General features: G+C 43.2%; 1 long non-coding RNA gene across 1 annotated transcript in view; it reads right to left on the bottom strand.

The window, feature by feature from the left end:
- LOC116701141 (uncharacterized) overlaps positions 1–6,985 on the bottom strand; it is a 12,984-nt gene that overhangs the window by 2,065 nt on the left and 3,934 nt on the right. The window contains exon 2 of the long non-coding RNA XR_004334830.1: positions 6,891–6,895. This is a non-coding gene — a long non-coding RNA (uncharacterized LOC116701141). The remainder of the gene's footprint in view (positions 1–6,890; positions 6,896–6,985) is intronic.

Below are 6,985 nucleotides of genomic sequence, written 5' to 3' on the forward strand. Positions count from 1 at the left end.
ATATATATATATATATATATATATATATATATTCTGGTTAAAGAAGAAAGTGGCTTCCCTGTCACGCGGCAATAATGGGACAATTAAGGACACACGAGGGACATGAACGCCGCTCTCCTGGGGGAAAGTCCTGTGTTTGACCCAGCCACCCCCCCGACCAAACTCCCTACAAGGACTTTCCCTCTTACATACTACTCCCTAACCCCGTCTGGAGGCTGCTCTCCCCGGTACGTTCTACATGCCCAAGGACGCCTTTATCGTCCCATCAGACGCTGACAGCCACCGTCCTAACGCCGTATTTTACACGTTCGGAGTGAGAACGAGTCGTGAAACCGTGATATTTGTGCTGAAGGTCATCGTACCGTCACAATCTTATAGCCTATTGGCCCATAGTATTAACCAGGCTAATAGTAGAATAAGTCGCATGTAGGAGATAAGACTGCAAGAGTCCTGTTTAAATGAAACCCCTACCAGTGAAAGTGCCATTTCTCTCTCTGGGGGAACGATTGCTGTTCGTCTCACTAATAACCACAGGCTGCTCCTGCCTTCTGATTGGCTCAGTCCGGGGAGCCAGGAGAGGTGTGACAGGCCCACTCTGCTCATGACCTATCGGCTGAATAATTACAGCTAACCTCCTTCTCCAAAGGGCTTTGCTGCTATAAACGGCCCCGCTGTCACACACTAATGGGAAATCACGGCCCTGGCAGCGGCGCAGCGGCAGGCTCCAGTCGCCGGGGACCTGGGTGGACGTATTGGGGTCAAATCCTTTAACACGCCTCGCTGTTACAAGGAAAAAAAGAAAAAAAAATCTGATTGGAGCTGATCTACAAAGGTGTCTCCATGTTTGTGCAGATTTAAGTCAGGATGTCGTTTTTTTTTTTTTCTCCCTACATTGACAAAAAACTTTTACGCACATCACATGATTTCAATCTGCATTAAACGTTATTTATAGTATCAAATCCTAAAAAGAGAGTTATCTCAAGACCCTTTACAGATAGAGTAGGTCTAGACCACACTAGACACACGACGTATTTTGATTTTGCCACAAAGTGAACTTCGCTCCCCGGCTTGTAAGCGCTGCGCTATTTCATTTTGACATTATTTTTCATTGGATATTGAAGTGCATGAATAAGTGTTTGGGTTGGGCTGGAAGAGTGGCACTGTATGCATGGTGGTATTGAAAGGGAGGATTTCATTTTTGCATATTTTGTTGTGCATGATCAATAGTATATCAATAGATAGTTTTTCCCCCAGAAATGGCACTCTACGTATTAATAAACTTTACTTACTTCTCCTGTCCTCTTACAGTCTGATTTTGAGATTGTCAAAGTCTTACGCCAAGTTTTAAGCGTCCAAAGTTTCCTCCTCTCCAACATAACAGCTTGTCCCTCACGCTGCATGTATTTTATCATCGTCCTTCTGGCTGTGAAGCGACTATTCGTTTTCCACTCTGCAGCTTGTCTGAGGCTCGGTGACTTAGTTAAAAACCTGTTGTTCCATTTACATAAACTCATTCTCCAACCGGAGCTGCAGAACAACAGCAGCGTGGAGCAGGAGCTGCAGCTCATTGTGCTGCAGTCAGTAACTGGCTATTGTTGGGCGACAAACACACGGCGCGGCTGTCACCTCCGTCTTTGAGCAGATTTATACAGCATGCTATATATATTCTGTTCAGGTTGCCTCCACCAGGCACACCTCCAACAGCAGCTCCTCGCCGACGCTTCAGCTGAGAGAAAGTCGTAAAGAATGGCAATGTTTACATTGCATATCAACGTCCTCTGGCGTTTCTATGGTTTCAGTCCATTTACTAAAATCATCTGTTTACTGCTGTAATGTAGTTTTGAGTGTTATTTACACCCACCAGGCAGCCAGTATTTTCAATGTATTTAAAGGTCCCATGGCATGAAAATGTCACTTTGAGGTTTTTTAACATTAATATGCGTCGTTTTGAGCTCTAAATCAAACACATCTAACCCACACAGCCAACGGACGAGACGCAGCGCTCCACTAAATAATGATATTGCATACTTTCAACATATTGCGATAACAATATCGAGTTGATATATCTTGCACCCCTCAATATAATATTGCGCAACATGATATTGCGATAACAATAGTGAGTCTATAAATCTTGCAGCCCTAGTTTAGCTTCACTATTGGTAAGGCTGTTATTTGACAACATGTCAGCATGTTGGTCTCTGTCCAATACTTTCACATTGTTGGGTGTAAAGGGGCATTGCAGCTTCTCAAGGTTTTAGACATTTGCTTCACATAATCCTGTGTCATTCCTTCAAATATCATGCTGGAGACATTAAACTCCTCAAAAGGGGAAATCGTTTACATGAGAGGGAGATTGAGACTCTTACTTTAATCGGTGGGCTCTGAATCCTCTAAGCACATTGTGGAATGACATCTGCAAAATCAGGCCAATCCACAGAAAAAAAGCAACACCAATCCTCGCCTAACTGCCAGATGTGTACAGCTGGGCGGGGCTGAGAGAGATGTGAACCCTCGGTTTCTAAGATTGCACAGAAGTGCTCACTTGAAAGCCATGAGGCTGAAAAGAAAACACTTTTCTTTCTGCGCTGCACCCCTGATGGCCTATCATTTTAATTCCATTTCATCTTGCTTTAAGTCTCCAATCTCATGGCACGCAGTGCGTTCAATCCTAAATTTGAAGCATTCATTAATGCTCGAGGGTTTTTTTTCTGTATGGATGAAGGCTAAAAAAAAAAAAATCCACCCGCTCACCTCGGTCTATATCACAGCTCTGAGCTCTTCAGAAGGTATTTTTATGATCAAGTGGTGTAATTCATCGCACTCAAATCTTGCCTGGTTTACTTCAGTTGATAATTTCCTACTTTCCCCAGAGTGCTACTCAGCAGCCACAGTGGCACAATGTTTCCAGCAACACACACGTTGGCACCGAAATCAGTGGGGACAGGAGAGGGGGAGACTATTCGGCTCTATTTCCCACCATTATGGTAACATTTATTATTAAATCTATGTGCTTTTTCCACAATAGATTTCTAATGACAATTGAACATTTTTACCACATGAACATACCATAAAGGACTAAATATAACAGACCCTACCCAACATAAAGATGTACAGAGGTTTTTTTTTTTACAACCATGACATACAAGACTTAACCTCTGCTTTCTCATCTGACACATCACACGCCACTGTTGTGTGATATACATTTTAAATGCAGTCTTCATGTGAGTTACTCCTCTAGTAACCAAATGAAATAAAAAGATAAAACATTTAGACCATTCAACAAAGCACACTGGGTAATATCAAATCTGAGATGAGGGTAGAGACTGAATATACTCAGTAAATGTCTTGCAGGGCCTCGCATTAGATTTGAATGATTATTTTGTACAGTGGGGGAAAGGTCAAAGAAATTAACATTTTTCTGCTGGCGGCCATGAATGTTAAAAGCAAATTACATGAAAATGTGGCCAAAGTTTTGGTCAACTGGAAATTCTGGTCCGACAGCGGCACTAGAGAAGAGGAAGGCAACCTGCTGCTCCCTGTGGCTCTGACAAAAAATATAAATGGAACTGAATGAGGGGTATTTTTAACCCATGTGTCCTTTGGGTCCCAGAGACCCGTCCTGTATTCAAACACGTGTCCCACTAGCCTCATCTCGTCCCCCTGGGGTCCCGAGCCCCATCCTGCACTCAAACACATGTCCCACTAGCCTCATCTCGTCCCCCTGGGGTCCCGAGCCCCATCCTGCACTCGAACACGTGTCCCACTAGCCTCATCTCGTCCCCCTGGGGTCCCGAGACCCATCCTGCACTCGAACATGTGTCCCACTAGACTCATCTCGTCCCCCTGGGGTCCCAAGCCCCATCCTGCACTCAAACATGTGTCCCACTAGCCTCTTGTCGTCCCCCTGGGGTCCCGAGACCCGTCCTGTATTCAATCGTATTTTACTGCTACCGTGGCCTCGGCCTACGGGGTCCCAGACACCCATCCTGCTCTCAAACACATGTCCCACTAGCCTCATCTCGTCCCCCTGGGGTCCCGTGACCTGTCCTGCACTTGAACGCATCTCCTACTACCATCATATTGTCCTTCATTCAATTGTATTTTCTGCTACCGTGGCCCGGTCCTCCAGGGTCCCGAGACCCATCCTGCACTCGAACGCGTTAAAGTAAACACGAGGGACAACTCAAGGGTTAAACATTTCAATATTGTTGAAAGCCTAACGTGATTCTTACATTCTTCATTTATGCAACATGACATTTCAGCCAACTAAAACTAACTAAAAACCACGTCTACGGCCCTGAGGAACCTCAGTAGCGGTCTTGAGTTTCTTTTGACTAGCTTTGGATTCCAAATCCAAATAAATACGTGTCGATGGAGAATTCATTTGTGCTGATAGATTCATTTGCTTTCCCCGCTGATGCTGTTAGCTTACCGTTGATGCCTGATCTGGGGCAAAAGTTAGAATTACCCCTGGTTTTAGAATATGTTTTATGGCTCCAGACACATTTCTTTTCATTTTTTGGACCAAACGTGACTGTTTTGATAATAAAAGGTTGCCAACACTCGCACTAGATCACGGGTCAAGGGGTCTTTAAAATCATTCATAGTCATCATTCATGTTCTGGGGAACACAAATGGCCAAAGCAAATGTAATAGCAATCAGGTTTGTGAATTGCAGTTGGTTGGACGATAGCGCGACATACATTACAGACACATCCAGATTAAATTTAGATAAACAACATCTAATGCAAAACCCAGCCAAGCGCACACAGGAACATTATCCTTGTGCAGAGTGGATGGCAGATATTCTATATGAATTCTTCATGGCACCAGTTACTGCTGAACAGGGAGGACCGGGAGAGGACGCAATCACACCCTGCAATATCAAATGGGTTTTTAGCGAGGATGAACTGGCCGTTTCATCTGCCATAACGGCTTCGTTGTATTGTTTTCTCAAATTAAACGCAGCTGCAGGAAAGAAAAAAAACCAACACATTTACTGTATTGGTTTATTCAGAAACCCATTCACAGCAGGTGCTGAGCACGGGGTTTTCAGAAAACTCATCTTCTGGGCTCTTATCCAAGGGAAATCTCCTAAATGGAGAACCAGCGTGTGTAAACTAAAGCTTCCCTCAAACCCGCTCACAAACACCAACCATGTCAGATTTATGGTGAGGAATTGTTATGAGACCTTCGTCACTAAAGGAAAAAAAAAGTATTAAGATTAGTGTTGTATTAGTATAAAGTCTACGTCAAATTAAAGGGGAGGTCCACCCATTTTGTAAAGCCTAGCATGGATGCATTTTTTTAGAATGCTAAATCGCTGGAGAACTTGTTTTAATACTGAACAAATTATTCTTGTTTTCATAAACCCTTGTGTTGTCCTCCCGGGTCACAAACAGTTTCCACTAACTCCACCTTACTAATTTTACACTACTTTTGAATTCATGGTCAATAACCCTCATTTATATAGAATTATACCTAATATTTGAGTTAAAAAAAGCAGAAATTATGAATTATTTTGACTAATAGTTAAGATCAGAGGAATGAAAGTGATCAGTAGAATTTGCAAAGAGCGTTGGAAGGAATCCAATCCATTTTCTGTGGTAATTTGGTTAAAAAGAAACTCAGACATATTTACTGTCAGGACACGCCCTCATACTCTGCTACTGACTAGCTAGCAGTGCTTACCTAGGTAATGTGCATGTGCACATATCCCATATTTAAGAATGATTAAACTGCAAGTGGGGCACGGGCATCACTGTCCGTCCCCAAGCGGCCCGGCAGACTCCGCCTACCAAGAGCCGGGCTCTGTCCCAGGTTTCTTCCTAAAAGGGAGTTTTTCCTCACCACTGTTGCTTGCTCTGGAGGGAACTACTAGACCTGATGGGTCCTTGTAAATTATAGAGTGGTCTAGACCTGCTCTATCTGTAAAGTGTCTTGAGATAACTCTTGTTATGAATTGATAATATAAATAAAATTGAACTGAATTTGAGCCCTTTTTTCAAAAGTTGACTTAACCCGAAACTTCAACAGGCGCAGTCCAACAGACCACTGAGATCGGGAAGGGCACCCACAAGGAGCTTGGGAAGTTGAGTGTGTTTGGGGGGGGGAGGCACCATTGTTCCTTTCTTGAGCAATTAAAGATATCTCTTGTTCTGCCTGTTTTGTGATATACATGCATAAAAAAGTGCCTAATATTTGTCCATACTGAAATAATATCGTCATTATAACTACTATGACTAATGATTTTTCACTAGGCTATTTTCGGGGCCCCAGCATTGTGCCCTGGGTCAAAAAACACAGGACTTTTACCCAGGAAACCGGGATTCGTGTCCCTTTTTGTCACTGAAATGTACATTTCGTAACATTTTCGTAACTCCACCCTTGAACTTTTCCTAAAAACAGCTGTCCCGATCTTGTGCTGCATGTCTGTTAAATGTACGTTATTTAAATGACGCCAAATTGGTCCCTGTCAAACAGCGTTGCTAAGAGTCCCAGCCATGCCCCCCTGCGTCCGACTGAGGCGCTACGGGTATTCTTTGCGGTAGTAACAAACGCCAAAGGCACCTGACCAAACGCCGCTATGTGATGCGCTGGGAGTGAGAATGTGTTAAACCAAAGAGTCAATGTACCAGAAAACTCTACGTCTACAGTCTACCTAGTAACCAAGAGTCTAACATGCTCAGTAGTCAGAGAGAAGTGGTTGATGATTATCTCTGATTTCGGCCCTTTGAGCTATTCATATTACAGATGGACGTAAATCCATATTATTCTCCAAGTATTGATGCATGCAGGTTGAAGTTTCCCAAACCGAGCCTAATTCTTTCCCATCACAAATGCGTTAGAAATACTGGCTGTGTTAATCTTCAGACTTTTATATTGTAAACATGACCTACTTAGTTCAGTTCCATCCAGCCCATAAAATTCATTAATCCTTCATGGAGCAATTTTCATTGCAGACATTAAATCAAATACTAAACAC

The sequence above is a fragment of the Etheostoma spectabile genome, chromosome 13 (genome assembly GCF_008692095.1).
Source record: "Etheostoma spectabile isolate EspeVRDwgs_2016 chromosome 13, UIUC_Espe_1.0, whole genome shotgun sequence".
Classification (NCBI taxonomy): Eukaryota; Metazoa; Chordata; class Actinopteri; order Perciformes; family Percidae; genus Etheostoma; species Etheostoma spectabile.